The sequence below is a fragment of the Triturus cristatus genome, chromosome 11, assembly GCF_964204655.1.
Source record: "Triturus cristatus chromosome 11, aTriCri1.1, whole genome shotgun sequence".
Lineage (NCBI taxonomy): Eukaryota > Metazoa > Chordata > Amphibia > Caudata > Salamandridae > Triturus > Triturus cristatus.
This window is the reverse complement of record NC_140594.1, coordinates 1,143,006,717-1,143,029,601: the sequence shown is the minus strand read 5'-3', so window position 1 is coordinate 1,143,029,601 and position 22,885 is coordinate 1,143,006,717. Positions and strand designations below refer to the sequence as shown.

The window sequence follows — 22,885 nt, the reverse complement described above, 5'->3', positions numbered from 1 at the left end:
TCAGGCCTTTACCAAGACAGCAGCTCTCTGTCCCTGTCCTTTCTCTGTGATCCTAGCACTAGCATACTCAGGATTTGGCTTTACCTGGGAGCCAGAGATCTACCCGGTGAGGGCTTGCCCGGTGTGAGGCTTTTGAGCGTTTGGGAGCGTTCGGGACGTGAGAGGACGCTGGACAGGAAACTATGCCAATTTGAAGTATCCAACCTTCCTGCTGCAGTGAGAGGCTCTTTCCGTGGAAATCTGCCACTTGGAGTCCTCTCAACTTGCCCTCTGATAAAACATTTTTCTGAGCCGCAGTTACATCCGATGGTTACAAGGTGGCGCTGCATTCAGGTGAGAACACAAGTATGCACAAAATCTTGGGGACTTTTGCCAGATTTATCGGTGGATCTTGCCTATTATTTTCAGAGGCTATATATCGCCTAGAAATGCTTTTTAACATAGGGATGCTGGGGTTATAATTTCTGGTCGGGGCGCAGCCCTTTCATTGCCTGCCCCCAGCAAAATATTTATTATCAGCACATGTGAGTGGTGAGTGCTTTATGGAAAATAGCATATATTGGGACAATGAATGTAGCAGATGAGGCGATCGAGATGTCTACCTACGTGTTTGATTATTTTTTTATATAACGGCTGATTATTCTGTTTCTGATATTTCAGTTTTGTGACATGTTGCATTAAAATATATCCTGCTTGGAGAATATATAAATATTTGCACTGCGTTGGCCGGGAATCGAACCCGGGTCAACTGCTTGGAAGGCAGCTATGCTCACCACTATACCACCAACGCCCTCTGATGTGTGTCCTCTAGGTTCCAGATGTTACAACGCCGAGTGCAGTGGCAATCTTGCACCGGTTCCAATCGTGCATTTGGTGTGGATACCAACATGAAAAGCTGTAGAAATTGTCTTGCAGTGGGTAAAGAACTGGGGATTGAAACCAAGGATAAAGCTGTGCAGAAGAGAAGAAATGGAAAGCAGCAGTACAAATAGTGGAAATGAGCATATGGGCAGCATCGGAAGCAAAGCAGCGAAGAGAAAGGGAGTAAATTCCATGAAATGCATAGGAGATTGATAAAAGCAGAACAAAAAGGGAAGAATTAAATTCAAAGCATGCCCCGAAAAACGTGTGAAGGTCCCACCTGTCATTTATGCTTCTAATTGGGTATCTTTACTTTCAAAGTATAGTTTTGATCCTTTGACGATCACTCTCTTGATTTACAGCAGAGACAGATAGTTGAGAAGTCTTTTCTCACATAGCTAGCACAAGCCTGCGCTTTTCCTTGCTGGCAGGGTGGAAATGACAGATTAGTCCTAGGAAGAAAAATCAAGCAATATTAGCAGAGGATGGTTTCGATCCATCGACCTCTGGGTTATGGGCCCAGCACGCTTCCGCTGCGCCACTCTGCTCCCTTGTGAAAGTGCTCTCTTTATGCAGAGGAGGAGCTTTCAGCGGAGTGGCAAGGGATTGGTGGGGCTCTCTCCTCATTTGCCTAAGCACATCGCAAGGTATGCTGGGTACAGAAAATCTTCATCTTCCCCACTCACAGTCAGTCATAACTGAAAGTGCAGACCCTCTTAGGAATTAGCCGTTTCAGGCCTTTACCAAGACAGCAGCTCTCTGTCCCTGTCCTTTCTCTGTGATCCTAGCACTAGCATACTCAGGATTTGGCTTTACCTGGGAGCCAGAGATCTACCCGGTGAGGGCGAGGCTTTTGAGCGTTTGGGAGCGTTCGGGACGTGAGAGGACGCTGGACAGGAAACTATGCCAATTTGAAGTATCCAACCTTCCTGCTGCAGTGAGAGGCTCTTTCCGTGGAAATCTGCCACTTGGAGTCCTCTCAACTTGCCCTCTGATAAAACATTTTTCTGAGCCGCAGTTACATCCGATGGTTACAAGGTGGCGCTGCATTCAGGTGAGAACACAAGTATGCACAAAATCTTGGGGACTTTTGCCAGATTTATCGGTGGATCTTGCCTATTATTTTCAGAGGCTAGATATCGCCTAGAAATGCTTTTTAACATAGGGATGCTGGGGTTATAATTTCTGGTCGGGGCGCAGCCCTTTCATTGCCTGCCCCCAGCAAAATATTTATTATCAGCACATGTGAGTGGTGAGTGCTTTATGGAAAATAGCATATATTGGGACAATGAATGTAGCAGATGAGGCGATCGAGATGTCTACCTACGTGTTTGATTATTTTTTTATATAACGGCTGATTATTCTGTTTCTGATATTTCAGTTTTGTGACATGTTGCATTAAAATATATCCTGCTTGGAGAATATATAAATATTTGCACTGCGTTGGCCGGGAATCGAACCCGGGTCAACTGCTTGGAAGGCAGCTATGCTCACCACTATACCACCAACGCCCTCTGATGTGTGTCCTCTAGGTTCCAGATGTTACAACGCCGAGTGCAGTGGCAATCTTGCACCGGTTCCAATCGTGCATTTGGTGTGGATACCAACATGAAAAGCTGTAGAAATTGTCTTGCAGTGGGTAAAGAACTGGGGATTGAAACCAAGGATAAAGCTGTGCAGAAGAGAAGAAATGGAAAGCAGCAGTACAAATAGTGGAAATGAGCATATGGGCAGCATCGGAAGCAAAGCAGCGAAGAGAAAGGGAGTAAATTCCATGAAATGCATAGGAGATTGATAAAAGCAGAACAAAAAGGGAAGAATTAAATTCAAAGCATGCCCCGAAAAACGTGTGAAGGTCCCACCTGTCATTTATGCTTCTAATTGGGTATCTTTACTTTCAAAGTATAGGGTTGATCCTTTGACGATCACTCTCTTGATTTACAGCAGAGACAGATAGTTGAGAAGTCTTTTCTCACATAGCTAGCACAAGCCTGCGCTTTTCCTTGCTGGCAGGGTGGAAATGACAGATTAGTCCTAGGAAGAAAAATCAAGCAATATTAGCAGAGGATGGTTTCGATCCATCGACCTCTGGGTTATGGGCCCAGCACGCTTCCGCTGCGCCACTCTGCTCCCTTGTGAAAGTGCTCTCTTTATGCAGAGGAGGAGCTTTCAGCGGAGTGGCAAGGGATTGGTGGGGCTCTCTCCTCATTTGCCTAAGCACATCGCAAGGTATGCTGGGTACAGAAAATCTTCATCTTCCCCACTCACAGTCAGTCATAACTGAAAGTGCAGACCCTCTTAGGAATTAGCCGTTTCAGGCCTTTACCAAGACAGCAGCTCTCTGTCCCTGTCCTTTCTCTGTGATCCTAGCACTAGCATACTCAGGATTTGGCTTTACCTGGGAGCCAGAGATCTACCCGGTGAGGGCTTGCCCGGTGTGAGGCTTTTGAGCGTTTGGGAGCGTTCGGGACGTGAGAGGACGCTGGACAGGAAACTATGCCATTTTGAAGTATCCAACCTTCCTGCTGCAGCGAGAGGCTCTTTCCGTGGAAATCTGCCACTTGGAGTCATCTCAACTTGCCCTCTGATAAAACATTTTTCTGAGTCGCAGTTACATCCGATGGTTACAAGGTGGCGCTGCATTCAGGTGAGAGCACAAGTATGCACAAAATCTTGGGGACTTTTGCCAGATTTATCGGTGGATCTTGCCTATTATTTTCAGAGGCTAGATATCGCCTAGAAATGCTTTTTAAAATAGGGATGCTGGGGTTATAATGTCTGGTCGGGGCTCAGCCCTTTCATTGCCTGCCCCCAGCAAAATATTTATTATCAGCACATGTGAGTGGTGAGTGCTTTATGGAAAATAGCATATATTGGGACAATGAATGTAGCAGATGAGGCGATCGAGATGTCTACCTACGTGTTTGTTTATTTTTTTATATAACGGCTGATTATTCTGTTTCTGATATTTCAGTTTTGTGACATGTTGCATTAAAATATATCCTGCTTGGAGAATATATAAATATTTGCACTGCGTTGGCCGGGAATCGAACCCGGGTCAACTGCTTGGAAGGCAGCTATGCTCACCACTATACCACCAACACCCTCTGATGTGTGTCCTCTAGGTTCCAGATGTTACAACGCCGAGTGCAGTGGCAATCTTGCACCGGTTCCAATCGTGCATTTGGTGTGGATACCAACATGAAAAGCTGTAGAAATTGTCTTGCAGAGGGTAAAGAACTGGGGATTGAAACCAAGGATAAAGCTGTGCAGAAGAGAAGAAATGGAAAGCAGCAGTACAAATAGTGGAAATGAGCATATGGGCAGCATCGGAAGCAAAGCAGCGAAGAGAAAGGGAGTAAATTCCATGAAATGCATAGGAGATTGATAAAAGCAGAACAAAAAGGGAAGAATGAAATTCAAAGCATGCCCCGAAAAACGTGTGAAGGTCCCACCTGTCATTTATGCTTCTAATTGGGTATCTTTACTTTCAAAGTATAGGGTTGATCCTTTGACGATCACTCTCTTGATTTACAGCAGAGACAGATAGTTGAGAAGTCTTTTCTCACATAGCTAGCACAAGCCTGCGCTTTTCCTTGCTGGCAGGGTGGAAATGACAGATTAGTCCTAGGAAGAAAAATCAAGCAATATTAGCAGAGGATGGTTTCGATCCATCGACCTCTGGGTTATGGGCCCAGCACGCTTCCGCTGCGCCACTCTGCTCCCTTGTGAAAGTGCTCTCTTTATGCAGAGGAGGAGCTTTCAGCGGAGTGGCAAGGGATTGGTGGGGCTCTCTCCTCATTTGCCTAAGCACATCGCAAGGTATGCTGGGTACAGAAAATCTTCATCTTCCCCACTCACAGTCAGTCATAACTGAAAGTGCAGACCCTCTTAGGAATTAGCCGTTTCAGGCCTTTACCAAGACAGCAGCTCTCTGTCCCTGTCCTTTCTCTGGGATCCTAGCACTAGCATACTCAGGATTTGGCTTTACCTGGGAGCCAGAGATCTACCCGGTGAGGGCTTGCCCGGTGTGAGGCTTTTGAGCGTTTGGGAGCGTTCGGGACGTGAGAGGACGCTGGACAGGAAACTATGCCAATTTGAAGTATCCAACCTTCCTGCTGCAGTGAGAGGCTCTTTCCGTGGAAATCTGCCACTTGGAGTCCTCTCAACTTGCCCTCTGATAAAACATTTTTCTGAGCCGCAGTTACATCCGATGGTTACAAGGTGGCGCTGCATTCAGGTGAGAACACAAGTATGCACAAAATCTTGGGGACTTTTGCCAGATTTATCGGTGGATCTTGCCTATTATTTTCAGAGGCTAGATATCGCCTAGAAATGCTTTTTAACATAGGGATGCTGGGGTTATAATTTCTGGTCGGGGCGCAGCCCTTTCATTGCCTGCCCCCAGCAAAATATTTATTATCAGCACATGTGAGTGGTGAGTGCTTTATGGAAAATAGCATATATTGGGACAATGAATGTAGCAGATGAGGCGATCGAGATGTCTACCTACGTGTTTGATTATTTTTTTATATAACGGCTGATTATTCTGTTTCTGATATTTCAGTTTTGTGACATGTTGCATTAAAATATATCCTGCTTGGAGAATATATAAATATTTGCACTGCGTTGGCCGGGAATCGAACCCGGGTCAACTGCTTGGAAGGCAGCTATGCTCACCACTATACCACCAACGCCCTCTGATGTGTGTCCTCTAGGTTCCAGATGTTACAACGCCGAGTGCAGTGGCAATCTTGCACCGGTTCCAATCGTGCATTTGGTGTGGATACCAACATGAAAAGCTGTAGAAATTGTCTTGCAGTGGCTAAAGAACTGGGGATTGAAACCAAGGATAAAGCTGTGCAGAAGAGAAGAAATGGAAAGCAGCAGTACAAATAGTGGAAATGAGCATATGGGCAGCATCGGAAGCAAAGCAGCGAAGAGAAAGGGAGTAAATTCCATGAAATGCATAGGAGATTGATAAAAGCAGAACAAAAAGGGAAGAATTAAATTCAAAGCATGCCCCGAAAAACGTGTGAAGGTCCCACCTGTCATTTATGCTTCTAATTGGGTATCTTTACTTTCAAAGTATAGTTTTGATCCTTTGACGATCACTCTCTTGATTTACAGCAGAGACAGATAGTTGAGAAGTCTTTTCTCACATAGCTAGCACAAGCCTGCGCTTTTCCTTGCTGGCAGGGTGGAAATGACAGATTAGTCCTAGGAAGAAAAATCAAGCAATATTAGCAGAGGATGGTTTCGATCCATCGACCTCTGGGTTATGGGCCCAGCACGCTTCCGCTGCGCCACTCTGCTCCCTTGTGAAAGTGCTCTCTTTATGCAGAGGAGGAGCTTTCAGCGGAGTGGCAAGGGATTGGTGGGGCTCTCTCCTCATTTGCCTAAGCACATCGCAAGGTATGCTGGGTACAGAAAATCTTCATCTTCCCCACTCACAGTCAGTCATAACTGAAAGTGCAGACCCTCTTAGGAATTAGCCGTTTCAGGCCTTTACCAAGACAGCAGCTCTCTGTCCCTGTCCTTTCTCTGTGATCCTAGCACTAGCATACTCAGGATTTGGCTTTACCTGGGAGCCAGAGATCTACCCGGTGAGGGCTTGCCCGGTGTGAGGCTTTTGAGCGTTTGGGAGCGTTCGGGACGTGAGAGGACGCTGGACAGGAAACTATGCCAATTTGAAGTATCCAACCTTCCTGCTGCAGCGAGAGGCTCTTTCCGTGGAAATCTGCCACTTGGAGTCATCTCAACTTGCCCTCTGATAAAACATTTTTCTGAGTCGCAGTTACATCCGATGGTTACAAGGTGGCGCTGCATTCAGGTGAGAGCACAAGTATGCACAAAATCTTGGGGACTTTTGCCAGATTTATCGGTGGATCTTGCCTATTATTTTCAGAGGCTAGATATCGCCTAGAAATGCTTTTTAAAATAGGGATGCTGGGGTTATAATGTCTGGTCGGGGCTCAGCCCTTTCATTGCCTGCCCCCAGCAAAATATTTATTATCAGCACATGTGAGTGGTGAGTGCTTTATGGAAAATAGCATATATTGGGACAATGAATGTAGCAGATGAGGCGATCGAGATGTCTACCTACGTGTTTGTTTATTTTTTTATATAACGGCTGATTATTCTGTTTCTGATATTTCAGTTTTGTGACATGTTGCATTAAAATATATCCTGCTTGGAGAATATATAAATATTTGCACTGCGTTGGCCGGGAATCGAACCCGGGTCAACTGCTTGGAAGGCAGCTATGCTCACCACTATACCACCAACACCCTCTGATGTGTGTCCTCTAGGTTCCAGATGTTACAACGCCGAGTGCAGTGGCAATCTTGCACCGGTTCCAATCGTGCATTTGGTGTGGATACCAACATGAAAAGCTGTAGAAATTGTCTTGCAGAGGGTAAAGAACTGGGGATTGAAACCAAGGATAAAGCTGTGCAGAAGAGAAGAAATGGAAAGCAGCAGTACAAATAGTGGAAATGAGCATATGGGCAGCATCGGAAGCAAAGCAGCGAAGAGAAAGGGAGTAAATTCCATGAAATGCATAGGAGATTGATAAAAGCAGAACAAAAAGGGAAGAATGAAATTCAAAGCATGCCCCGAAAAACGTGTGAAGGTCCCACCTGTCATTTATGCTTCTAATTGGGTATCTTTACTTTCAAAGTATAGGGTTGATCCTTTGACGATCACTCTCTTGATTTACAGCAGAGACAGATAGTTGAGAAGTCTTTTCTCACATAGCTAGCACAAGCCTGCGCTTTTCCTTGCTGGCAGGGTGGAAATGACAGATTAGTCCTAGGAAGAAAAATCAAGCAATATTAGCAGAGGATGGTTTCGATCCATCGACCTCTGGGTTATGGGCCCAGCACGCTTCCGCTGCGCCACTCTGCTCCCTTGTGAAAGTGCTCTCTTTATGCAGAGGAGGAGCTTTCAGCGGAGTGGCAAGGGATTGGTGGGGCTCTCTCCTCATTTGCCTAAGCACATCGCAAGGTATGCTGGGTACAGAAAATCTTCATCTTCCCCACTCACAGTCAGTCATAACTGAAAGTGCAGACCCTCTTAGGAATTAGCCGTTTCAGGCCTTTACCAAGACAGCAGCTCTCTGTCCCTGTCCTTTCTCTGTGATCCTAGCACTAGCATACTCAGGATTTGGCTTTACCTGGGAGCCAGAGATCTACCCGGTGAGGGCTTGCCCGGTGTGAGGCTTTTGAGCGTTTGGGAGCGTTCGGGACGTGAGAGGACGCTGGACAGGAAACTATGCCAATTTGAAGTATCCAACCTTCCTGCTGCAGTGAGAGGCTCTTTCCGTGGAAATCTGCCACTTGGAGTCCTCTCAACTTGCCCTCTGATAAAACATTTTTCTGAGCCGCAGTTACATCCGATGGTTACAAGGTGGCGCTGCATTCAGGTGAGAACACAAGTATGCACAAAATCTTGGGGACTTTTGCCAGATTTATCGGTGGATCTTGCCTATTATTTTCAGAGGCTAGATATCGCCTAGAAATGCTTTTTAACATAGGGATGCTGGGGTTATAATTTCTGGTCGGGGCGCAGCCCTTTCATTGCCTGCCCCCAGCAAAATATTTATTATCAGCACATGTGAGTGGTGAGTGCTTTATGGAAAATAGCATATATTGGGACAATGAATGTAGCAGATGAGGCGATCGAGATGTCTACCTACGTGTTTGATTATTTTTTTATATAACGGCTGATTATTCTGTTTCTGATATTTCAGTTTTGTGACATGTTGCATTAAAATATATCCTGCTTGGAGAATATATAAATATTTGCACTGCGTTGGCCGGGAATCGAACCCGGGTCAACTGCTTGGAAGGCAGCTATGCTCACCACTATACCACCAACGCCCTCTGATGTGTGTCCTCTAGGTTCCAGATGTTACAACGCCGAGTGCAGTGGCAATCTTGCACCGGTTCCAATCGTGCATTTGGTGTGGATACCAACATGAAAAGCTGTAGAAATTGTCTTGCAGTGGGTAAAGAACTGGGGATTGAAACCAAGGATAAAGCTGTGCAGAAGAGAAGAAATGGAAAGCAGCAGTACAAATAGTGGAAATGAGCATATGGGCAGCATCGGAAGCAAAGCAGCGAAGAGAAAGGGAGTAAATTCCATGAAATGCATAGGAGATTGATAAAAGCAGAACAAAAAGGGAAGAATTAAATTCAAAGCATGCCCCGAAAAACGTGTGAAGGTCCCACCTGTCATTTATGCTTCTAATTGGGTATCTTTACTTTCAAAGTATAGTTTTGATCCTTTGACGATCACTCTCTTGATTTACAGCAGAGACAGATAGTTGAGAAGTCTTTTCTCACATAGCTAGCACAAGCCTGCGCTTTTCCTTGCTGGCAGGGTGGAAATGACAGATTAGTCCTAGGAAGAAAAATCAAGCAATATTAGCAGAGGATGGTTTCGATCCATCGACCTCTGGGTTATGGGCCCAGCACGCTTCCGCTGCGCCACTCTGCTCCCTTGTGAAAGTGCTCTCTTTATGCAGAGGAGGAGCTTTCAGCGGAGTGGCAAGGGATTGGTGGGGCTCTCTCCTCATTTGCCTAAGCACATCGCAAGGTATGCTGGGTACAGAAAATCTTCATCTTCCCCACTCACAGTCAGTCATAACTGAAAGTGCAGACCCTCTTAGGAATTAGCCGTTTCAGGCCTTTACCAAGACAGCAGCTCTCTGTCCCTGTCCTTTCTCTGTGATCCTAGCACTAGCATACTCAGGATTTGGCTTTACCTGGGAGCCAGAGATCTACCCGGTGAGGGCTTGCCCGGTGTGAGGCTTTTGAGCGTTTGGGAGCGTTCGGGACGTGAGAGGACGCTGGACAGGAAACTATGCCAATTTGAAGTATCCAACCTTCCTGCTGCAGCGAGAGGCTCTTTCCGTGGAAATCTGCCACTTGGAGTCATCTCAACTTGCCCTCTGATAAAACATTTTTCTGAGTCGCAGTTACATCCGATGGTTACAAGGTGGCGCTGCATTCAGGTGAGAGCACAAGTATGCACAAAATCTTGGGGACTTTTGCCAGATTTATCGGTGGATCTTGCCTATTATTTTCAGAGGCTAGATATCGCCTAGAAATGCTTTTTAAAATAGGGATGCTGGGGTTATAATGTCTGGTCGGGGCTCAGCCCTTTCATTGCCTGCCCCCAGCAAAATATTTATTATCAGCACATGTGAGTGGTGAGTGCTTTATGGAAAATAGCATATATTGGGACAATGAATGTAGCAGATGAGGCGATCGAGATGTCTACCTACGTGTTTGTTTATTTTTTTATATAACGGCTGATTATTCTGTTTCTGATATTTCAGTTTTGTGACATGTTGCATTAAAATATATCCTGCTTGGAGAATATATAAATATTTGCACTGCGTTGGCCGGGAATCGAACCCGGGTCAACTGCTTGGAAGGCAGCTATGCTCACCACTATACCACCAACACCCTCTGATGTGTGTCCTCTAGGTTCCAGATGTTACAACGCCGAGTGCAGTGGCAATCTTGCACCGGTTCCAATCGTGCATTTGGTGTGGATACCAACATGAAAAGCTGTAGAAATTGTCTTGCAGTGGCTAAAGAACTGGGGATTGAAACCAAGGATAAAGCTGTGCAGAAGAGAAGAAATGGAAAGCAGCAGTACAAATAGTGGAAATGAGCATATGGGCAGCATCGGAAGCAAAGCAGCGAAGAGAAAGGGAGTAAATTCCATGAAATGCATAGGAGATTGATAAAAGCAGAACAAAAAGGGAAGAATTAAATTCAAAGCATGCCCCGAAAAACGTGTGAAGGTCCCACCTGTCATTTATGCTTCTAATTGGGTATCTTTACTTTCAAAGTATAGTTTTGATCCTTTGACGATCACTCTCTTGATTTACAGCAGAGACAGATAGTTGAGAAGTCTTTTCTCACATAGCTAGCACAAGCCTGCGCTTTTCCTTGCTGGCAGGGTGGAAATGACAGATTAGTCCTAGGAAGAAAAATCAAGCAATATTAGCAGAGGATGGTTTCGATCCATCGACCTCTGGGTTATGGGCCCAGCACGCTTCCGCTGCGCCACTCTGCTCCCTTGTGAAAGTGCTCTCTTTATGCAGAGGAGGAGCTTTCAGCGGAGTGGCAAGGGATTGGTGGGGCTCTCTCCTCATTTGCCTAAGCACATCGCAAGGTATGCTGGGTACAGAAAATCTTCATCTTCCCCACTCACAGTCAGTCATAACTGAAAGTGCAGACCCTCTTAGGAATTAGCCGTTTCAGGCCTTTACCAAGACAGCAGCTCTCTGTCCCTGTCCTTTCTCTGTGATCCTAGCACTAGCATACTCAGGATTTGGCTTTACCTGGGAGCCAGAGATCTACCCGGTGAGGGCTTGCCCGGTGTGAGGCTTTTGAGCGTTTGGGAGCGTTCGGGACGTGAGAGGACGCTGGACAGGAAACTATGCCAATTTGAAGTATCCAACCTTCCTGCTGCAGCGAGAGGCTCTTTCCGTGGAAATCTGCCACTTGGAGTCATCTCAACTTGCCCTCTGATAAAACATTTTTCTGAGTCGCAGTTACATCCGATGGTTACAAGGTGGCGCTGCATTCAGGTGAGAGCACAAGTATGCACAAAATCTTGGTGTGGATACCAACATGAAAAGCTGTAGAAATTGTCTTGCAGAGGGTAAAGAACTGGGGATTGAAACCAAGGATAAAGCTGTGCAGAAGAGAAGAAATGGAAAGCAGCAGTACAAATAGTGGAAATGAGCATATGGGCAGCATCGGAAGCAAAGCAGCGAAGAGAAAGGGAGTAAATTCCATGAAATGCATAGGAGATTGATAAAAGCAGAACAAAAAGGGAAGAATGAAATTCAAAGCATGCCCCGAAAAACGTGTGAAGGTCCCACCTGTCATTTATGCTTCTAATTGGGTATCTTTACTTTCAAAGTATAGGGTTGATCCTTTGACGATCACTCTCTTGATTTACAGCAGAGACAGATAGTTGAGAAGTCTTTTCTCACATAGCTAGCACAAGCCTGCGCTTTTCCTTGCTGGCAGGGTGGAAATGACAGATTAGTCCTAGGAAGAAAAATCAAGCAATATTAGCAGAGGATGGTTTCGATCCATCGACCTCTGGGTTATGGGCCCAGCACGCTTCCGCTGCGCCACTCTGCTCCCTTGTGAAAGTGCTCTCTTTATGCAGAGGAGGAGCTTTCAGCGGAGTGGCAAGGGATTGGTGGGGCTCTCTCCTCATTTGCCTAAGCACATCGCAAGGTATGCTGGGTACAGAAAATCTTCATCTTCCCCACTCACAGTCAGTCATAACTGAAAGTGCAGACCCTCTTAGGAATTAGCCGTTTCAGGCCTTTACCAAGACAGCAGCTCTCTGTCCCTGTCCTTTCTCTGTGATCCTAGCACTAGCATACTCAGGATTTGGCTTTACCTGGGAGCCAGAGATCTACCCGGTGAGGGCTTGCCCGGTGTGAGGCTTTTGAGCGTTTGGGAGCGTTCGGGACGTGAGAGGACGCTGGACAGGAAACTATGCCAATTTGAAGTATCCAACCTTCCTGCTGCAGTGAGAGGCTCTTTCCGTGGAAATCTGCCACTTGGAGTCCTCTCAACTTGCCCTCTGATAAAACATTTTTCTGAGCCGCAGTTACATCCGATGGTTACAAGGTGGCGCTGCATTCAGGTGAGAACACAAGTATGCACAAAATCTTGGGGACTTTTGCCAGATTTATCGGTGGATCTTGCCTATTATTTTCAGAGGCTAGATATCGCCTAGAAATGCTTTTTAACATAGGGATGCTGGGGTTATAATTTCTGGTCGGGGCGCAGCCCTTTCATTGCCTGCCCCCAGCAAAATATTTATTATCAGCACATGTGAGTGGTGAGTGCTTTATGGAAAATAGCATATATTGGGACAATGAATGTAGCAGATGAGGCGATCGAGATGTCTACCTACGTGTTTGATTATTTTTTTATATAACGGCTGATTATTCTGTTTCTGATATTTCAGTTTTGTGACATGTTGCATTAAAATATATCCTGCTTGGAGAATATATAAATATTTGCACTGCGTTGGCCGGGAATCGAACCCGGGTCAACTGCTTGGAAGGCAGCTATGCTCACCACTATACCACCAACGCCCTCTGATGTGTGTCCTCTAGGTTCCAGATGTTACAACGCCGAGTGCAGTGGCAATCTTGCACCGGTTCCAATCGTGCATTTGGTGTGGATACCAACATGAAAAGCTGTAGAAATTGTCTTGCAGTGGGTAAAGAACTGGGGATTGAAACCAAGGATAAAGCTGTGCAGAAGAGAAGAAATGGAAAGCAGCAGTACAAATAGTGGAAATGAGCATATGGGCAGCATCGGAAGCAAAGCAGCGAAGAGAAAGGGAGTAAATTCCATGAAATGCATAGGAGATTGATAAAAGCAGAACAAAAAGGGAAGAATTAAATTCAAAGCATGCCCCGAAAAACGTGTGAAGGTCCCACCTGTCATTTATGCTTCTAATTGGGTATCTTTACTTTCAAAGTATAGTTTTGATCCTTTGACGATCACTCTCTTGATTTACAGCAGAGACAGATAGTTGAGAAGTCTTTTCTCACATAGCTAGCACAAGCCTGCGCTTTTCCTTGCTGGCAGGGTGGAAATGACAGATTAGTCCTAGGAAGAAAAATCAAGCAATATTAGCAGAGGATGGTTTCGATCCATCGACCTCTGGGTTATGGGCCCAGCACGCTTCCGCTGCGCCACTCTGCTCCCTTGTGAAAGTGCTCTCTTTATGCAGAGGAGGAGCTTTCAGCGGAGTGGCAAGGGATTGGTGGGGCTCTCTCCTCATTTGCCTAAGCACATCGCAAGGTATGCTGGGTACAGAAAATCTTCATCTTCCCCACTCACAGTCAGTCATAACTGAAAGTGCAGACCCTCTTAGGAATTAGCCGTTTCAGGCCTTTACCAAGACAGCAGCTCTCTGTCCCTGTCCTTTCTCTGTGATCCTAGCACTAGCATACTCAGGATTTGGCTTTACCTGGGAGCCAGAGATCTACCCGGTGAGGGCTTGCCCGGTGTGAGGCTTTTGAGCGTTTGGGAGCGTTCGGGACGTGAGAGGACGCTGGACAGGAAACTATGCCAATTTGAAGTATCCAACCTTCCTGCTGCAGCGAGAGGCTCTTTCCGTGGAAATCTGCCACTTGGAGTCATCTCAACTTGCCCTCTGATAAAACATTTTTCTGAGTCGCAGTTACATCCGATGGTTACAAGGTGGCGCTGCATTCAGGTGAGAGCACAAGTATGCACAAAATCTTGGGGACTTTTGCCAGATTTATCGGTGGATCTTGCCTATTATTTTCAGAGGCTAGATATCGCCTAGAAATGCTTTTTAAAATAGGGATGCTGGGGTTATAATGTCTGGTCGGGGCTCAGCCCTTTCATTGCCTGCCCCCAGCAAAATATTTATTATCAGCACATGTGAGTGGTGAGTGCTTTATGGAAAATAGCATATATTGGGACAATGAATGTAGCAGATGAGGCGATCGAGATGTCTACCTACGTGTTTGTTTATTTTTTTATATAACGGCTGATTATTCTGTTTCTGATATTTCAGTTTTGTGACATGTTGCATTAAAATATATCCTGCTTGGAGAATATATAAATATTTGCACTGCGTTGGCCGGGAATCGAACCCGGGTCAACTGCTTGGAAGGCAGCTATGCTCACCACTATACCACCAACACCCTCTGATGTGTGTCCTCTAGGTTCCAGATGTTACAACGCCGAGTGCAGTGGCAATCTTGCACCGGTTCCAATCGTGCATTTGGTGTGGATACCAACATGAAAAGCTGTAGAAATTGTCTTGCAGAGGGTAAAGAACTGGGGATTGAAACCAAGGATAAAGCTGTGCAGAAGAGAAGAAATGGAAAGCAGCAGTACAAATAGTGGAAATGAGCATATGGGCAGCATCGGAAGCAAAGCAGCGAAGAGAAAGGGAGTAAATTCCATGAAATGCATAGGAGATTGATAAAAGCAGAACAAAAAGGGAAGAATGAAATTCAAAGCATGCCCCGAAAAACGTGTGAAGGTCCCACCTGTCATTTATGCTTCTAATTGGGTATCTTTACTTTCAAAGTATAGGGTTGATCCTTTGACGATCACTCTCTTGATTTACAGCAGAGACAGATAGTTGAGAAGTCTTTTCTCACATAGCTAGCACAAGCCTGCGCTTTTCCTTGCTGGCAGGGTGGAAATGACAGATTAGTCCTAGGAAGAAAAATGAAGCAATATTATCAGAGGATGGTTTCGATCCATCGACCTCTGGGTTATGGGCCCAGCACGCTTCCGCTGCGCCACTCTGCTCCCTTGTGAAAGTGCTCTCTTTATGCAGAGGAGGAGCTTTCAGCGGAGTGGCAAGGGATTGGTGGGGCTCTCTCCTCATTTGCCTAAGCACATCGCAAGGTATGCTGGGTACAGAAAATCTTCATCTTCCCCACTCACAGTCAGTCATAACTGAAAGTGCAGACCCTCTTAGGAATTAGCCGTTTCAGGCCTTTACCAAGACAGCAGCTCTCTGTCCCTGTCCTTTCTCTGTGATCCTAGCACTAGCATACTCAGGATTTGGCTTTACCTGGGAGCCAGAGATCTACCCGGTGAGGGCTTGCCCGGTGTGAGGCTTTTGAGCGTTTGGGAGCGTTCGGGACGTGAGAGGACGCTGGACAGGAAACTATGCCAATTTGAAGTATCCAACCTTCCTGCTGCAGTGAGAGGCTCTTTCCGTGGAAATCTGCCACTTGGAGTCCTCTCAACTTGCCCTCTGATAAAACATTTTTCTGAGCCGCAGTTACATCCGATGGTTACAAGGTGGCGCTGCATTCAGGTGAGAACACAAGTATGCACAAAATCTTGGGGACTTTTGCCAGATTTATCGGTGGATCTTGCCTATTATTTTCAGAGGCTAGATATCGCCTAGAAATGCTTTTTAACATAGGGATGCTGGGGTTATAATTTCTGGTCGGGGCGCAGCCCTTTCATTGCCTGCCCCCAGCAAAATATTTATTATCAGCACATGTGAGTGGTGAGTGCTTTATGGAAAATAGCATATATTGGGACAATGAATGTAGCAGATGAGGCGATCGAGATGTCTACCTACGTGTTTGATTATTTTTTTATATAACGGCTGATTATTCTGTTTCTGATATTTCAGTTTTGTGACATGTTGCATTAAAATATATCCTGCTTGGAGAATATATAAATATTTGCACTGCGTTGGCCGGGAATCGAACCCGGGTCAACTGCTTGGAAGGCAGCTATGCTCACCACTATACCACCAACGCCCTCTGATGTGTGTCCTCTAGGTTCCAGATGTTACAACGCCGAGTGCAGTGGCAATCTTGCACCGGTTCCAATCGTGCATTTGGTGTGGATACCAACATGAAAAGCTGTAGAAATTGTCTTGCAGTGGGTAAAGAACTGGGGATTGAAACCAAGGATAAAGCTGTGCAGAAGAGAAGAAATGGAAAGCAGCAGTACAAATAGTGGAAATGAGCATATGGGCAGCATCGGAAGCAAAGCAGCGAAGAGAAAGGGAGTAAATTCCATGAAATGCATAGGAGATTGATAAAAGCAGAACAAAAAGGGAAGAATTAAATTCAAAGCATGCCCCGAAAAACGTGTGAAGGTCCCACCTGTCATTTATGCTTCTAATTGGGTATCTTTACTTTCAAAGTATAGTTTTGATCCTTTGACGATCACTCTCTTGATTTACAGCAGAGACAGATAGTTGAGAAGTCTTTTCTCACATAGCTAGCACAAGCCTGCGCTTTTCCTTGCTGGCAGGGTGGAAATGACAGATTAGTCCTAGGAAGAAAAATCAAGCAATATTAGCAGAGGATGGTTTCGATCCATCGACCTCTGGGTTATGGGCCCAGCACGCTTCCGCTGCGCCACTCTGCTCCCTTGTGAAAGTGCTCTCTTTATGCAGAGGAGGAGCTTTCAGCGGAGTGGCAAGGGATTGGTGGGGCTCTCTCCTCATTTGCCTAAGCACATCGCAAGGTATGCTGGGTACAGAAAATCTTCATCTTCCCCACTCACAGTCAGTCATAACTGAAAGTGCAGACCCTCTTAGGAATTAGCCGTTTCAGGCCTTTACCAAGACAGCAGCTCTCTGTCCCTGTCCTTTCTCTGTGATCCTAGCACTAGCATACTCAGGATTTGGCTTTACCTGGGAGCCAGAGATCTACCCGGTGAGGGCGAGGCTTTTGAGCGTTTGGGAGCGTTCGGGACGTGAGAGGACGCTGGACAGGAAACTATGCCAATTTGAAGTATCCAACCTTCCTGCTGCAGTGAGAGGCTCTTTCCGTGGAAATCTGCCACTTGGAGTCCTCTCAACTTGCCCTCTGATAAAACATTTTTCTGAGCCGCAGTTACATCCGATGGTTACAAGGTGGCGCTGCATTCAGGTGAGAACACAAGTATGCACAAAATCTTGGGGACTTTTGCCAGATTTATCGGTGGATCTTGCCTATTATTTTCAGAGGCTAGATATCGCCTAGAAATGCTTTTTAACATAGGGATGCTGGGGTTATAATTTCTGGTCGGGGCGCAGCCCTTTCATTGCCTGCCCCCAGCAAAATATTTATTATCAGCACATGTGAGTGGTGAGTGCTTTATGGAAAATAGCATATATTGGGACAATGAATGTAGCAGATGAGGCGATCGAGATGTCTACCTACGTGTTTGATTATTTTTTTATATAACGGCTGATTATTCTGTTTCTGATATTTCAGTTTTGTGACATGTTGCATTAAAATATATCCTGCTTGGAGAATATATAAATATTTGCACTGCGTTGGCCGGGAATCGAACCCGGGTCAACTGCTTGGAAGGCAGCTATGCTCACCACTATACCACCAACGCCCTCTGATGTGTGTCCTCTAGGTTCCAGATGTTACAACGCCGAGTGCAGTGGCAATCTTGCACCGGTTCCAATCGTGCATTTGGTGTGGATACCAACATGAAAAGCTGTAGAAATTGTCTTGCAGTGGGTAAAGAACTGGGGATTGAAACCAAGGATAAAGCTGTGCAGAAGAGAAGAAATGGAAAGCAGCAGTACAAATAGTGGAAATGAGCATATGGGCAGCATCGGAAGCAAAGCAGCGAAGAGAAAGGGAGTAAATTCCATGAAATGCATAGGAGATTGATAAAAGCAGAACAAAAAGGGAAGAATTAAATTCAAAGCATGCCCCGAAAAACGTGTGAAGGTCCCACCTGTCATTTATGCTTCTAATTGGGTATCTTTACTTTCAAAGTATAGGGTTGATCCTTTGACGATCACTCTCTTGATTTACAGCAGAGACAGATAGTTGAGAAGTCTTTTCTCACATAGCTAGCACAAGCCTGCGCTTTTCCTTGCTGGCAGGGTGGAAATGACAGATTAGTCCTAGGAAGAAAAATCAAGCAATATTAGCAGAGGATGGTTTCGATCCATCGACCTCTGGGTTATGGGCCCAGCACGCTTCCGCTGCGCCACTCTGCTCCCTTGTGAAAGTGCTCTCTTTATGCAGAGGAGGAGCTTTCAGCGGAGTGGCAAGGGATTGGTGGGGCTCTCTCCTCATTTGCCTAAGCACATCGCAAGGTATGCTGGGTACAGAAAATCTTCATCTTCCCCACTCACAGTCAGTCATAACTGAAAGTGCAGACCCTCTTAGGAATTAGCCGTTTCAGGCCTTTACCAAGACAGCAGCTCTCTGTCCCTGTCCTTTCTCTGTGATCCTAGCACTAGCATACTCAGGATTTGGCTTTACCTGGGAGCCAGAGATCTACCCGGTGAGGGCTTGCCCGGTGTGAGGCTTTTGAGCGTTTGGGAGCGTTCGGGACGTGAGAGGACGCTGGACAGGAAACTATGCCATTTTGAAGTATCCAACCTTCCTGCTGCAGCGAGAGGCTCTTTCCGTGGAAATCTGCCACTTGGAGTCATCTCAACTTGCCCTCTGATAAAACATTTTTCTGAGTCGCAGTTACATCCGATGGTTACAAGGTGGCGCTGCATTCAGGTGAGAGCACAAGTATGCACAAAATCTTGGGGACTTTTGCCAGATTTATCGGTGGATCTTGCCTATTATTTTCAGAGGCTAGATATCGCCTAGAAATGCTTTTTAAAATAGGGATGCTGGGGTTATAATGTCTGGTCGGGGCTCAGCCCTTTCATTGCCTGCCCCCAGCAAAATATTTATTATCAGCACATGTGAGTGGTGAGTGCTTTATGGAAAATAGCATATATTGGGACAATGAATGTAGCAGATGAGGCGATCGAGATGTCTACCTACGTGTTTGTTTATTTTTTTATATAACGGCTGATTATTCTGTTTCTGATATTTCAGTTTTGTGACATGTTGCATTAAAATATATCCTGCTTGGAGAATATATAAATATTTGCACTGCGTTGGCCGGGAATCGAACCCGGGTCAACTGCTTGGAAGGCAGCTATGCTCACCACTATACCACCAACACCCTCTGATGTGTGTCCTCTAGGTTCCAGATGTTACAACGCCGAGTGCAGTGGCAATCTTGCACCGGTTCCAATCGTGCATTTGGTGTGGATACCAACATGAAAAGCTGTAGAAATTGTCTTGCAGAGGGTAAAGAACTGGGGATTGAAACCAAGGATAAAGCTGTGCAGAAGAGAAGAAATGGAAAGCAGCAGTACAAATAGTGGAAATGAGCATATGGGCAGCATCGGAAGCAAAGCAGCGAAGAGAAAGGGAGTAAATTCCATGAAATGCATAGGAGATTGATAAAAGCAGAACAAAAAGGGAAGAATGAAATTCAAAGCATGCCCCGAAAAACGTGTGAAGGTCCCACCTGTCATTTATGCTTCTAATTGGGTATCTTTACTTTCAAAGTATAGGGTTGATCCTTTGACGATCACTCTCTTGATTTACAGCAGAGACAGATAGTTGAGAAGTCTTTTCTCACATAGCTAGCACAAGCCTGCGCTTTTCCTTGCTGGCAGGGTGGAAATGACAGATTAGTCCTAGGAAGAAAAATCAAGCAATATTAGCAGAGGATGGTTTCGATCCATCGACCTCTGGGTTATGGGCCCAGCACGCTTCCGCTGCGCCACTCTGCTCCCTTGTGAAAGTGCTCTCTTTATGCAGAGGAGGAGCTTTCAGCGGAGTGGCAAGGGATTGGTGGGGCTCTCTCCTCATTTGCCTAAGCACATCGCAAGGTATGCTGGGTACAGAAAATCTTCATCTTCCCCACTCACAGTCAGTCATAACTGAAAGTGCAGACCCTCTTAGGAATTAGCCGTTTCAGGCCTTTACCAAGACAGCAGCTCTCTGTCCCTGTCCTTTCTCTGGGATCCTAGCACTAGCATACTCAGGATTTGGCTTTACCTGGGAGCCAGAGATCTACCCGGTGAGGGCTTGCCCGGTGTGAGGCTTTTGAGCGTTTGGGAGCGTTCGGGACGTGAGAGGACGCTGGACAGGAAACTATGCCAATTTGAAGTATCCAACCTTCCTGCTGCAGTGAGAGGCTCTTTCCGTGGAAATCTGCCACTTGGAGTCCTCTCAACTTGCCCTCTGATAAAACATTTTTCTGAGCCGCAGTTACATCCGATGGTTACAAGGTGGCGCTGCATTCAGGTGAGAACACAAGTATGCACAAAATCTTGGGGACTTTTGCCAGATTTATCGGTGGATCTTGCCTATTATTTTCAGAGGCTAGATATCGCCTAGAAAGGCTTTTTAACATAGGGATGCTGGGGTTATAATTTCTGGTCGGGGCGCAGCCCTTTCATTGCCTGCCCCCAGCAAAATATTTATTATCAGCACATGTGAGTGGTGAGTGCTTTATGGAAAATAGCATATATTGGGACAATGAATGTAGCAGATGAGGCGATCGAGATGTCTACCTACGTGTTTGATTATTTTTTTATATAACGGCTGATTATTCTGTTTCTGATATTTCAGTTTTGTGACATGTTGCATTAAAATATATCCTGCTTGGAGAATATATAAATATTTGCACTGCGTTGGCCGGGAATCGAACCCGGGTCAACTGCTTGGAAGGCAGCTATGCTCACCACTATACCACCAACGCCCTCTGATGTGTGTCCTCTAGGTTCCAGATGTTACAACGCCGAGTGCAGTGGCAATCTTGCACCGGTTCCAATCGTGCATTTGGTGTGGATACCAACATGAAAAGCTGTAGAAATTGTCTTGCAGTGGCTAAAGAACTGGGGATTGAAACCAAGGATAAAGCTGTGCAGAAGAGAAGAAATGGAAAGCAGCAGTACAAATAGTGGAAATGAGCATATGGGCAGCATCGGAAGCAAAGCAGCGAAGAGAAAGGGAGTAAATTCCATGAAATGCATAGGAGATTGATAAAAGCAGAACAAAAAGGGAAGAATTAAATTCAAAGCATGCCCCGAAAAACGTGTGAAGGTCCCACCTGTCATTTATGCTTCTAATTGGGTATCTTTACTTTCAAAGTATAGTTTTGATCCTTTGACGATCACTCTCTTGATTTACAGCAGAGACAGATAGTTGAGAAGTCTTTTCTCACATAGCTAGCACAAGCCTGCGCTTTTCCTTGCTGGCAGGGTGGAAATGACAGATTAGTCCTAGGAAGAAAAATCAAGCAATATTAGCAGAGGATGGTTTCGATCCATCGACCTCTGGGTTATGGGCCCAGCACGCTTCCGCTGCGCCACTCTGCTCCCTTGTGAAAGTGCTCTCTTTATGCAGAGGAGGAGCTTTCAGCGGAGTGGCAAGGGATTGGTGGGGCTCTCTCCTCATTTGCCTAAGCACATCGCAAGGTATGCTGGGTACAGAAAATCTTCATCTTCCCCACTCACAGTCAGTCATAACTGAAAGTGCAGACCCTCTTAGGAATTAGCCGTTTCAGGCCTTTACCAAGACAGCAGCTCTCTGTCCCTGTCCTTTCTCTGTGATCCTAGCACTAGCATACTCAGGATTTGGCTTTACCTGGGAGCCAGAGATCTACCCGGTGAGGGCTTGCCCGGTGTGAGGCTTTTGAGCGTTTGGGAGCGTTCGGGACGTGAGAGGACGCTGGACAGGAAACTATGCCAATTTGAAGTATCCAACCTTCCTGCTGCAGTGAGAGGCTCTTTCCGTGGAAATCTGCCACTTGGAGTCCTCTCAACTTGCCCTCTGATAAAACATTTTTCTGAGCCGCAGTTACATCCGATGGTTACAAGGTGGCGCTGCATTCAGGTGAGAACACAAGTATGCACAAAATCTTGGGGACTTTTGCCAGATTTATCGGTGGATCTTGCCTATTATTTTCAGAGGCTAGATATCGCCTAGAAATGCTTTTTAACATAGGGATGCTGGGGTTATAATTTCTGGTCGGGGCGCAGCCCTTTCATTGCCTGCCCCCAGCAAAATATTTATTATCAGCACATGTGAGTGGTGAGTGCTTTATGGAAAATAGCATATATTGGGACAATGAATGTAGCAGATGAGGCGATCGAGATGTCTACCTACGTGTTTGATTATTTTTTTATATAACGGCTGATTATTCTGTTTCTGATATTTCAGTTTTGTGACATGTTGCATTAAAATATATCCTGCTTGGAGAATATATAAATATTTGCACTGCGTTGGCCGGGAATCGAACCCGAGTCAACTGCTTGGAAGGCAGCTATGCTCACCACTATACCACCAACGCCCTCTGATGTGTGTCCTCTAGGTTCCAGATGTTACAACGCCGAGTGCAGTGGCAATCTTGCACCGGTTCCAATCGTGCATTTGGTGTGGATACCAACATGAAAAGCTGTAGAAATTGTCTTGCAGTGGGTAAAGAACTGGGGATTGAAACCAAGGATAAAGCTGTGCAGAAGAGAAGAAATGGAAAGCAGCAGTACAAATAGTGGAAATGAGCATATGGGCAGCATCGGAAGCAAAGCAGCGAAGAGAAAGGGAGTAAATTCCATGAAATGCATAGGAGATTGATAAAAGCAGAACAAAAAGGGAAGAATTAAATTCAAAGCATGC

At 45.8% G+C, this 22,885-nt stretch overlaps 13 non-coding genes across 13 annotated transcripts; all 13 read right to left on the bottom strand.

The window, feature by feature from the left end:
* Positions 1 to 718: 718 nt before the first annotated feature.
* On the bottom strand, positions 719 to 790 carry TRNAG-UCC (transfer RNA glycine (anticodon UCC)). Its single transcript has one exon. It is a non-coding gene; the product is annotated as a tRNA-Gly (tRNA).
* Positions 791 to 2,300: 1,510 nt separating this feature from the next.
* On the bottom strand, positions 2,301 to 2,372 carry TRNAG-UCC (transfer RNA glycine (anticodon UCC)). The gene has a single exon. It is a non-coding gene; the product is annotated as a tRNA-Gly (tRNA).
* A 1,521-nt stretch (positions 2,373 to 3,893) lies between these two features.
* TRNAG-UCC (transfer RNA glycine (anticodon UCC)) lies at positions 3,894 to 3,965 on the bottom strand. The gene has a single exon. It is a non-coding gene; the product is annotated as a tRNA-Gly (tRNA).
* A 1,521-nt stretch (positions 3,966 to 5,486) lies between these two features.
* TRNAG-UCC (transfer RNA glycine (anticodon UCC)) lies at positions 5,487 to 5,558 on the bottom strand. The gene has a single exon. It is a non-coding gene; the product is annotated as a tRNA-Gly (tRNA).
* A 1,521-nt stretch (positions 5,559 to 7,079) lies between these two features.
* Positions 7,080 to 7,151, bottom strand: TRNAG-UCC (transfer RNA glycine (anticodon UCC)). Its single transcript has one exon. It is a non-coding gene; the product is annotated as a tRNA-Gly (tRNA).
* A 1,521-nt stretch (positions 7,152 to 8,672) lies between these two features.
* TRNAG-UCC (transfer RNA glycine (anticodon UCC)) lies at positions 8,673 to 8,744 on the bottom strand. The gene has a single exon. It is a non-coding gene; the product is annotated as a tRNA-Gly (tRNA).
* Positions 8,745 to 10,265: 1,521 nt separating this feature from the next.
* On the bottom strand, positions 10,266 to 10,337 carry TRNAG-UCC (transfer RNA glycine (anticodon UCC)). Its single transcript has one exon. It is a non-coding gene; the product is annotated as a tRNA-Gly (tRNA).
* A 2,603-nt stretch (positions 10,338 to 12,940) lies between these two features.
* TRNAG-UCC (transfer RNA glycine (anticodon UCC)) lies at positions 12,941 to 13,012 on the bottom strand. Its single transcript has one exon. It is a non-coding gene; the product is annotated as a tRNA-Gly (tRNA).
* A 1,521-nt stretch (positions 13,013 to 14,533) lies between these two features.
* TRNAG-UCC (transfer RNA glycine (anticodon UCC)) lies at positions 14,534 to 14,605 on the bottom strand. The gene has a single exon. It is a non-coding gene; the product is annotated as a tRNA-Gly (tRNA).
* Positions 14,606 to 16,126: 1,521 nt separating this feature from the next.
* Positions 16,127 to 16,198, bottom strand: TRNAG-UCC (transfer RNA glycine (anticodon UCC)). Its single transcript has one exon. It is a non-coding gene; the product is annotated as a tRNA-Gly (tRNA).
* Positions 16,199 to 17,708: 1,510 nt separating this feature from the next.
* TRNAG-UCC (transfer RNA glycine (anticodon UCC)) lies at positions 17,709 to 17,780 on the bottom strand. Its single transcript has one exon. It is a non-coding gene; the product is annotated as a tRNA-Gly (tRNA).
* Positions 17,781 to 19,301: 1,521 nt separating this feature from the next.
* Positions 19,302 to 19,373, bottom strand: TRNAG-UCC (transfer RNA glycine (anticodon UCC)). Its single transcript has one exon. It is a non-coding gene; the product is annotated as a tRNA-Gly (tRNA).
* Positions 19,374 to 20,894: 1,521 nt separating this feature from the next.
* TRNAG-UCC (transfer RNA glycine (anticodon UCC)) lies at positions 20,895 to 20,966 on the bottom strand. The gene has a single exon. It is a non-coding gene; the product is annotated as a tRNA-Gly (tRNA).
* Between the last annotated feature and the right edge of the window lie 1,919 nt (positions 20,967 to 22,885).